Raw genomic sequence first — 10,953 nt, 5'->3', positions numbered from 1 at the left:
ATGAGTTCAAGAAACAATAGAACCGCGCTCAAATTAAATTCACACCCCGCCGCCGCCGTTAGTTACGTTGCGTAATTTGGGAGGCTTTCGCCAAGATTTTCGCTGAAACCATTCTAATGAAAACTTGTCGAACCGTCATCGAGCCACTGCTATAAAGGGGGATTTTTTTTTATACAATACAGAATTTTTTAAAGAATCGCCTATGGCAGCCTAGTCTAGTCATTGAGCTGGATTACCCAAAGAGGCGGACATAACTTGCACGAGAAATCGAAATGCATAATCGACTAATTAAGAAAAATCACTAACTCTATTTTCAATTAATTACTTTACGGCACACAATGAAATTTACGAATTGCATCCGATGACTTAGCAAGGCCTATCCCCTGAATGGATCTTCAGAATGATACCAGTTAGTAGATATACATTCCCAATGTGTGCCAGAATATACATGGGCGTTCCAATTACTTTTGTGCTTCAATGAATAAAACGGCGGCATGGTAAAGTAGTAAATGAAACAATGGTTCAGCTTTACCGGAAGTTTCAGTGCGCTTATCTCGAAACCTGTGCGGTCTTTATATGTCGTTCCAAATATACCTTGAAAAGTCACCGGCTACAATTCCTAAATTACAATATGTGCCGTAAAGTAATTAATTAGAGCGTCCGTTTTTGTAACTGGTACTTAACTAGTGAAATATGCATTTCGATTTCTCGCGAGAGTAATGCCCGCAGCTTCGAGTAATCTAGGACGAGAATTACGCTATCATTCTACAGATGATTTTTTTTTTAAATTCTGCATGGCTCTAAAAAAATGGTATAGCAGTGCCTCGATGACCATTCCATAGTTGACACTATAGTGCGAAATTTCGACGAGCGTCCCTTCTCTTCCTCTTATCGACTCTGGCACACTCGTAGTCGAAACTGCAGCTTCCCTGACCCTTCCTCTCATCTGTCCTCATAGCGGAAGCGAAGGCAGCTTATGCAATACCCGTGATGTTCGACTGGTCATGCCCAGCGAAATCACCACCTGTCCCTTGTATTTGGATTGTTTCATTTCAATTTTATATTCGATACAGTTTTCAGCCTATTACCGATCGACAATCCAGCCACAACGCAACTTACGTCGAGTATGGCCCGTAGTTGTATCACTAAAATAAATTAGGACTGTCTAAAAAAATTGGCGAGATTGGGAAGGAGCTTCCCAATACCGCCAAATTTTTTTCGGTGAATAATGCGGGTCACCTAAAACCAAGTTTGCCAGCCGCACGATACTTCTCTATTTTACTTGTCCCAACCTGCGCCTGTACCTGATGTTCGCTAACCTATGTTTTCTATAGCTATTCACCTATGGCCATCTCGCGCTGTTTCTTTTTTTTTTTCTTTAATGGCGAAGCGGACAAAGCATCGCCACAAATAAATGTTTTCTTTTTCGTAGATGCCATTTTGAATTGTCGTGCTCAAGTTCAATTTGTGTTTACAAAGTGCGTGACATCGGCGTTCACCTACTTTTTTCTGAAAAATACTAAATCCTTCAGATTTTCCAATGATGCATTTGTGAGCACGCTTTACTCTCCCGCACAGAGAAACCAACCGGCCAACGATAGGTTCATGAGTGACGTAGGAGGACACTGTGTAACGATATAGTATATGACGACGGAAGTTCTTCTAAATTTAGGAACTGTAACGGCCAGGTAAAGTTGTTTCAAGGCCTCTACACACTCTGTTGAGGATGTCAATGCTGAGTGAAGTTTTACGCCTCAGAGCGACAGCTACAGGCGATCAGGCACGCCGTAGGGGTAGTTGCGGATCACTTTTGATCAGTAAGGCTTCGTTAGCGTCCACCAAAAGCTCAGTATACAAGCGCTTTCGCATCCCACGCCCGCGAAATGTTGTTGCCATGGTCAGGAATCGAACCCACGCCGTCGGGCTCAGCACCAGACTCGCAGTAGTCACAAAACCGCCGCGGCGAGTTATTCAGCAAATTATGATCGCCTGTATACACTGATCATTAAAGAGACAAAGGAAACAAAACTACCTAGGCGCTAAATATCGCTATGAGTGAAACATGTTCATAATAGCCGAAGATGCGTTCAAAATGGTACGCACACGTATAATCAACTCCAAGTTGAGCACAGAAAGTTGTTTGGGCGCTAACTTCTATAGCAAGAGCATCGACGGGATTTCACGCACGGAAGCCCCTAAACAGCCTAAACCGGTCGCTGGAAAGCAAAAAAAGGCGAGCCGCGTATGCGCCCGCTGAACGAAAACAAAAGCTACCGCCACGCTCGTTCGCTCGGCACGCACGAAGTCGGCCGGGCGAGCGGTCCGTGCTCCTGCCGAGCACGGAGCGGTTATCAAGCGCAAAGAAGACAATCGCCACCAGGTAACCGAACAGCGGAGTGAGCTCGCCGAGTTTCTGATAGTTGCTAGCTTCTCGCGCTGCGTAAACCGGCCTGGCCATTAGTTGTGCTGTGTGCCGTGATAAATTGAGCCGATGTGGCGCATTTGTTTGCACCTGAGGCTCGGGCGCGCGCGGCGTCGGACTTTCGTGGCGGCGATGCGCGCTGTCACAAGTTGCGGCGGCAGAACCGCGCAACTTGCGCTCTTCCCCCGGACCGCCGCTTCAGCCAACGGCTTTTCCCGCGAAGCGTCCAAGGTGAGTTATGATCGGCGCTCGCCAAGAGCGTCGGCGTCTCCCAAGCGGGACGTGGTTGGAGGGGAGGGTGGGCCCCAGCCAGTTGACGGGGAGAGGCTTGCCCCATTTGCTTCTGCTTCCTCCAGCAGCTCCCCCGGCGCTGACGACGCACGTGCGAAGAGTAGCCGGGCTGGATGCAATAATTGCACGCGCAGCCCTATCCTTGCCTCTAGGAGCTCGAAACGACTCGGACCGTGACAATGATGGCTGATTAATCGCCGCCCGTGCTCTCGGAGACGGCACCTCCTCCCCCTTCAGGCGGCGAACAACGAGCCGTTGTTCGCGCGCGATTCGCGTGCATGCTGAAAGGGTGGGAATCATAGCTACCGCGTGTCAGGCGACCGGTGAATGCGAGCGGATGCGATCGTGAAATATGGCACCTCAACGGACCCGGCCGCCTCTTCGGCGTGCCACTGGAGGCGCCGCCTTGCGAGCGCCAACGACGTCTTAATTGGGCCCCGGCGAGCGCGCCCGAAAAGCGCGCGAAGTGCGTGATTCGAGATAAAAGCTAACCCCGCGCGTTCCTGCTCATTTGCATCCGCGAGCAAAGTGGCTCTCTGCCAGGTGCGCTGAGGCTCTGCTCCGGCCCGTGAACTCATCCTTTTCTCCGGTCATTCCATTGAAGCCGCGCTACGGGTTTTCCCCAGTGGTGAGGAAAGCACGCGCGTGCTCCAACCCCCCCCCCCCCCCCCCGCTTTATTTTTTTTTTATTCTCTCCTCTCGGCCGAAGGAACAAAGGGAAGCCGTTTGCTAGGCGGCTGTCCCTAAACAACGCCCCCAATGTCCCCGCTGTTCTCTAAGCGCTATGCAACGGGCTAGCGCAACACAGCGGAGATACGTGCGCATCGGTCCTGCCCGTGAGCGGGGAAACTTAGGCTGTACATTTTGTGGAAATAGCACGCGAGGAGGCGCACTTTAGAAGTCGTGCGCTAATCCTTCAGCAAGCTCCATGGCATTCTGTTTCTCTCCGCAGAGATAAAGAATAAATAAACAAAGAGACTAATCCATCTCGTATCCACGATGCTGTTTCAGTTGATCTTGCACTATATATATATATAGAAAGAGAGAGAGAGAGAAAGTAATTTTGGCAGATGTTAAAATTATAACTAGTTTATAATGATTCTCGGTGGATAGCGAAATTCTAATTATATAAAAAGTGCCCCTAGTTGATGTTCAGCGCTGTGTATGTACGTATAAATGACGATACGCCAAGGGAAATATCCCCATGTAACCGTGCAAAGTCAATAAATTTTGATCAGATGATGCTCAGACAGAGACGGCTGAAGCAGCTAAAATTAGCGTCAAGGATAGCGAGATGCTTTGGAGCTCCGATGAATGACGTGCACAGAGGATTTAGTAAGACCGTTTTAAAGTCGCAAAGCATGCGGTGAGGAATGCATGATTGTCTTAACGTCGCCATTTGTTGGCTGGCATCCTGATCAAAAACGCATGATTATTGAGCGCACCGACATGCATTATCCCCGTTCACACGAAGTGATTTTTGCGCTGCGATTTTCGAAGCTGCGGTAGACACAGATGCGAACTTCGCGTAGCCGCTTCACTTGCGCCGATCGTGGCGACCGCGTTTTTCGAACCTTCGAGGACCTAGGAGGTAAACCGAATTATCGTTGGCGTAGGTTGTTTACTCAGTTCGCTTCGGTGAAAAAGAAATTAGAACAAGCTAGAAATGGTATTTGTGAAACTTTTTTTTTCGTGTTTAGTCTCAACTACCAAAACAAAAAATAAGCACCAATGTCACCGTGACGTGTCCGATGATCCATGTTTGTTATTTGTTCCCTGTCTATGCCCCCCGAGCAAATTTTTAAGTATGTTTAACACTCCTGAACATCAAAAAAAAAGTGAGCGCGAAAATTGTTGGCTCTCCCCGAAGTAGATGTAAGCATGAAATGGCTACCTGCAAAGCAGATTGGTTCTGGATGACACTAGCCCCAATCATAAAATGGGTGTAATGCATGTTCGCAATGGCACACCCCAACACATCATACCGCACCACGCTATACTGCGCACTGGTTCATATGGACGCAATAGTTTCCTGTCGCAGACAGAACCTCATTGCAAATATCGTCTCGGTCAAACGGCCATTCACGGCACGCCGGACGCGGCCGGCGCTGCCGGCGCGCCGCAAACGTGGCGGAACTCGTGGACCACTGGCGTTGAAAAGAGTCCTCAATGCCAAAATATGACAATCAAATATATAGTGCCGTGCATCCGCCTTTTGAACGCCGCTATTGGAAATGACAGATAAAACTTCAGCGCGCCAGAAGTCACAGATTGAGTGATATTGTGAACAAACATTAGGAAGAACTCGGGAGCAATAGTTTTTGTAACTTGTTTGGGAAGTAACTAGCATATGTAATGGGGTCTTGACTGGTTGCCCGGATGATCTCGTTTCGTTCTCGCAACTTGCCGGGATGTTCTCGTTTGAGTGCCCGGATAACGGCTCTGGCGTTTGGTCACTTGAAGCCCGTCGACAACAGGAGCTAAAAGGATTTCATGCTTATAAACAATCCTTGATGATTATATATGTCATGCCAAGCAATTCTAACATGCTTAGACGACGCTGGCCGTAGTGGGCACGATGGTACGACGACGATAGTGTAACGAGACCTACATGAAGACCGCGGGGTGACGACGCTGGAGCAACGACGATGGTGTGATGACGATGGCATGACGAAGGCGGTGTGACGACGGAAGTGTGACGACGTCTGCTTGACGACGGAAGTGTGAAGACGGAGTGACGGCAACTACACGAAGACCATGAGGTAACGACGCTGCAACAACGACGATGGTGTGACGACGACGACGTGAAGGCGTCGGCGTGACGACCATGGTATGACGACGATTATAAGACGACTGAGGCATGACGACGATGGTGTGACGGATCTGGAATGACAACGACGGCATGACGACAGTGGTATGACGATGATTCTATGAAGACAGCGTGTCGGCGATGGCATGGCAACAAAGGGATGACGACGGTGGAATCATGACGACGGCGTGAGCAAAAAGGTATGACGACAATGGGTGGACGACATTGCAATCTCTACGTCAAAGTGACGGCGATGGAACGAACCCAACAGTATGAAGACGATAGAATGATGACGGCGGTATGGTGACGAAGGCTCGAAGACAGCGTGATGACGACAATGTGACAACGCAGCGTCATCAATAGGATAAAAACGGCGAGAAGATGACGGTGACATGATAAAAAATCATCACAATGTCAATGAAGGCGGTGAAATGACGATGAGGACATGAAGACGACAGCATGACGACGGCATGTTGATGCTTGAGCTCACGTCAGCTCTCACGTGCGTCACCTGCCGCCGCGGGTCGCCTTAATTAGCACTATATCCGATGTTTGTTTGCACTAAACACGGTACCGGCCACTCGGGCTGCCTTAATTGGCACTATATTCATATTTTTAGACTGCTCTATTCCGGGATCGGCCCACATTAATCCACATTATTCGGCCCACAACGTAATCTAAACGTCACCGCGTCCTTGCGCGTGACCGTGCGCTTGCCTTGGCTCCGACGGGGTGGTGGCAGGCTGAGTGGCACGAACCACGAAGACGCTTCTGAATTATCTTTAATTTATTCCAGTCTACATACTTCCCATACGCGCTGCGTAAAACATGAACGCTAATTAGGTTGGTCGTCTACTCAGATCCTGTCGCAATGGACGCCGCTACGCCTATGTTAGGACTTCCACTTGTGCCGATGCTGCATCTGTGATTGCACTAAAGATGCCTAAAATTGGAAAAATAAAAGAAAGCAATCATGGAGGAGGAGGAAGAGGATAATAAGGAAGGAAAGGTAGAGAGGTCAACCAGACGCACGTCCGGTTTGCTACCCTATAGGGGGAAGGGTTTAAGGGATGAAAAGAAAGGCAATCATAGAGGAATGGCGTTTGATGAGAGACTTGGAACAGCCCCCGGGCATGTCCGACATGCCCTCTGGTTAGAAAGGGTGCTGCCCAACTGTTGGCCAATTGTAACGAGTAAAGTGAGCGCTGGTTGAACTCACGTGTCCCAACAATAGTTCCCCGCCCTTTTTTTTTCTTTTCTTTTTGTCCAATGTTACAGTGCTGCCGATACTATTGTTCTCGTGCGGTTTCGGAAAGCATTGGCCAATGTGGGGCCCATTGTGAACAGGCCCTAAGGGCTGAGATGCTCAGAGATGAGGCTCCAATCCGAGGTTCTTATGCCCGGCGCTCATTTTCCTCATTGATGACCTTAAAATTTCTTTTTTTGCAATTACAAAATTTTTTTCGCTACTGCAGCACGAGTGAAATTCCGAGTGATGAATGCTGCAACATCACAGCGAATGTGAAGCCAGCAACGAAGTAAGCGACGCAACACAAGTTGGGGAGAGAAAGAAAACGAGACAGTGCTTATGATTCCATCTGAAACGAATTGGCTCACATGTATGTCGTAAAAGTCAGTGAATATGAGGTGCCATATACACATATTTCAGAAGCTCTCTGCAAATGGTGCTTGACACGCTATCCTGTTCGGGGAATGGCTCTAAATACTAACGATAGTCACCGTGTGTCCTTTCGCATACTCGAAAACGTAAACAAAAAAAACATTCGATGGCCTCATCTTTGCTAGTGCGCTACTCTCGAAAGTTCATCCAAAGACTTCTTGTAGGGGTGCACGTCCCCATAAGAACATCTTTGTAAGCTTAACGTATGGCGTCATCACTTTTCCTTGAACCGGCGTATCTACCGACCGAGTAGAGCATAAAAACGCGTGATTAACCACGACCGGGCGCATTTTGCGTGTCTTCACGGTGCGGAAATCTTTCCGCTGAAACACGAGCGTGGGTTTCAGTGCTGATTATCACCTAAATCTCGGCCTATCCGAAGTTCTCACCACCCGGGAGATTGCAATTTGCCGTCGGGGCCCATCATCCGAGCCGGCGCTGCAACGCGTCGGCCTCCCATCGGCGGCAGACAGGGCGGCGATAGCTGCTATTTGTGCTCCGACTTTTCCGGCTCCACATTACGGCTGCTCATCCCGGTGCACGCCCCCTTTCTGACAGCGCATCCGCTCCGCGCACGCCTGCGGCTTTAATCTCGCGAAGATAGCGCGCATCTCTTACGTCAGAAGCGAGTCATTTGGATAGAGCCACTGGGAGGCTGGCGCTGGTATCGGCAGACGCATTTGCCACTTGCCGGGCCGCAGCTCGTGAGCGCTCGGCTCGTAGACACACTGCAAGACGGGTCGCCCTGACGCGCGTCTCTTAACTGTGAAAAATTGGTTTGCGAAGTACCCGCAGGCTAATGGGTTTTTAATAGTTTAAACGGGAACAGTCTCGTTTCTTGCAGCGTGTGGCGCCGCCGCCAAAGCGCGCCGGGTCACGTGGCGTCGTTACTCGTCCCCAGACGGTGGACGGCATTCGCTAGCACTGCCGGGCTATACTTAGTGACTCCGGGCTGCAGGCGTCGAGACTGATTAAGCAAGTTCGAGCGCTCTTAAGAATTAATATCGCGCAGGGCCTTCCAAAGGTGAGGAGAGCTTCGACGAAAGTGCGGAGGGGACTTTCGATTGGTCCCGGCGGAGACAAATGCGGCGAGCTGATTGGAGGATGCCGTTCCGGAACAGGTGCGGAAGATGGTGCGCTGAGAGCGCAGCCAGCAGGTGCCAGCAGCTTGAAGGGCACCGCGTAGGAGGGGCTTTACGTGCACCGCAGAAGCCCAGCGAGCGGCGGTGGCTTCGATCGCGCTGGTGTCGAGACCCTCTGTTCAGCGCCACTGAGGTGAAAGACTGCTCGGGAGGGGGCCTTGTGCTATACAGGACGCCATTATTTTTTCACCTGTTGAGAAATGCGAGCAGAAAGTCGTGGTGAAAGCGCGCTCCCGTCTTTCGCGTGGCCCTACATTTTATTATCTATCGCTGCTTCATAATCCACGCGAAGAAATGTGGCGCTGAGCTCGTCAATGGCTCCCTGAAAGAGTTCTTTGTCGTGTCATTAGCGCACATGTAACTGCATGCAATGATTCTACTACGCTCACGTCCACTTCACGAAACTGACTCTCTTTTCCCTCTTTCCAAGCCTTATTTGCCCCGCCCCATTGCAACGTAAAAAAAAACGGAAACTCGCCTCTGGTTAACCTCCCTGCCTTTCCTACACGTCTCTATTAATTGCTCTACGGTACCGGTGAAGCAATGAAGCGGTAGCCCTCACTGACGCTAGTACCCATCACAAAAAGAAATAAATAGTTAAAAGAAGACACAATACAAAAAACAACATCAATTAGAAAGCGTAAAGGAAACAGAACGAGAAGATGAAATGTATTTAGAGAGTGAGGAAGGGACTTGAGCTGGGGGATGGAGGCTGGCTTGTTCTATCTATACAAGGCGTCCCAGCTAACTTTAGACATAGTTTAAAAATACCCGAATGCCACGTAGCTGGACAGAACCAAGGTAATGTTGTTTGCCGCCGCTTGGAGATACTTAAACTATTTTTGTTTCATTTCGCCTCATTGGATAATTAGTCTTAATTAGTTAATCAACTTCTCAAATATTATAATTAGATGAAAAGTGTCAATGAGAAAATTGTAGAGCGACATGAAAAACTCCCGAAACAGCTTTCAGTTTCTCAATACGTTTTACATAAATGTGTTTTTCCGAGGAGGAAAGCAGCCCGCGTATACATGCAAAGTGCCTCGAGCGGCCAGTCGCGCGGCAATTTTGCGTGCATTTGAGGGCTTCTTTCACTCTCGGAAAAGCTTCCCAGCGTGTGCTTGACGTACGAGTGGCAGAGTGAGCTAGTATTCAAGAATTTGCAGCTGTGTGAAGGGATACGGCGTTGAAAGGGTTTGATAGGGCCTTCCTGTGCTTGAGGGCATGGCGAGAATGTATGACCGAGAGTACTTTGCGCATTTAAACAATCGAGGAAAAAGAATAACGGGCTGACCACAGCGTTCCTCGATCTGTTGGCTGCCAAAATTTGGCCCCAGGCGGGCCAACTGTTTGTAATCCATAACAGTGTGATAGGGTTTGAAACTTGATACGCACATCGAGCGCCAGTGAGGAACGCCCGCCATGTAATACGCCTTGTGTTGGAAAATTTTCTGGAAATAGGGTCAGCTTTTTGTACCTGGACCACGACGCCAGGTATGTATCAACGGCTAACATAAGGCAAAAAAGAAAATGGCTCCAATCTACGCTGTCAAGGTGGTTGGCCAGCGAAGCTGTGGTATCACTTGATCCGACAGATCAATGGGCCGTAGCCTTGAACTAGTTCCTGCCGAGCCTGAGCAAGACGCCGTTGTGCATACTGACGTTGATGTTCTTTTCATTGCTCATCGCATTCGCGGTGCTCTTCAGGCGTCCTAACTGGGTGGCTTACTTTGGGCAGGAACCACTGCGTCCTGCCTTGCCTGAACACGACGCCGTTGTTCATATTGATGTTGCTGTTCCCGTCACCGCTCATTGTGTTCACGCTGCTCTTCGTAAGTGGTAACAATGCGCGGCCTTTCCATAGAGCTATCAAAACACAAATGAGATCAATTGCTAGGAGGGTTCTTCTTTTACATATGAAAGCCTAATGACGTCACCCCCTGCTTCGCATGCTACAGTTGCCGCTTCCCAGCAACTGCAGCTCATGCAGCCGTAAGCTTTACTGGAAGCACTTGCGGCGAACACTATGCGCGAAGGCGAGCTTTCTGGTTCTCTTTTTTCTTTCCCCTGCACGTCCAGCGCCGCCGCTGCCGCGGATGCGCGGAGGCGAGCGCCATCTGGTGGTTCTGCAAGGAACTCACCGGCGCACACGACGTGCGCCTCCCGCTGTGATTGGTTGAGTTTTTTCCCACGGACACGACAAATGCATTGGAGGTACAGGTATACAGTTTCGGTGTATAAACAACTCAATACCTCTGTAAACAACTGTACTACAGCGCAAAGCAAAAGTAGCAAAAGAAAACCAAACAGTGAGTATGAGAGCATGGGTTAACGAGGGATAAGCAAGTTGAGCGAGTGACTGAATTTTTCTCGGTCAGTTTCGTTTGTTTTCGGGGAAACTGTTCGAGAGATGAATGGCACGTGGAATTGCAAGCTAGTTGAATGCTTCAGTTTTACGTAGATGCGCGTGGAGCTAAGGGGATTGTGTAATCTGTGCGGCATGTGCGATGAAGTTTCTAGGCACAGGGAGCATTTATTAGTGTGTGGTGCACTTATGAAATAATGACATAAGGGCTACGTCGCGACGGTTACTCAGCAGCTGAACTGA

Source organism: Dermacentor andersoni, chromosome 1, assembly GCF_023375885.2.
Source record: "Dermacentor andersoni chromosome 1, qqDerAnde1_hic_scaffold, whole genome shotgun sequence".
Taxonomy (NCBI): domain Eukaryota; kingdom Metazoa; phylum Arthropoda; class Arachnida; order Ixodida; family Ixodidae; genus Dermacentor; species Dermacentor andersoni.
This window is presented reverse-complemented; position numbering follows the sequence as displayed.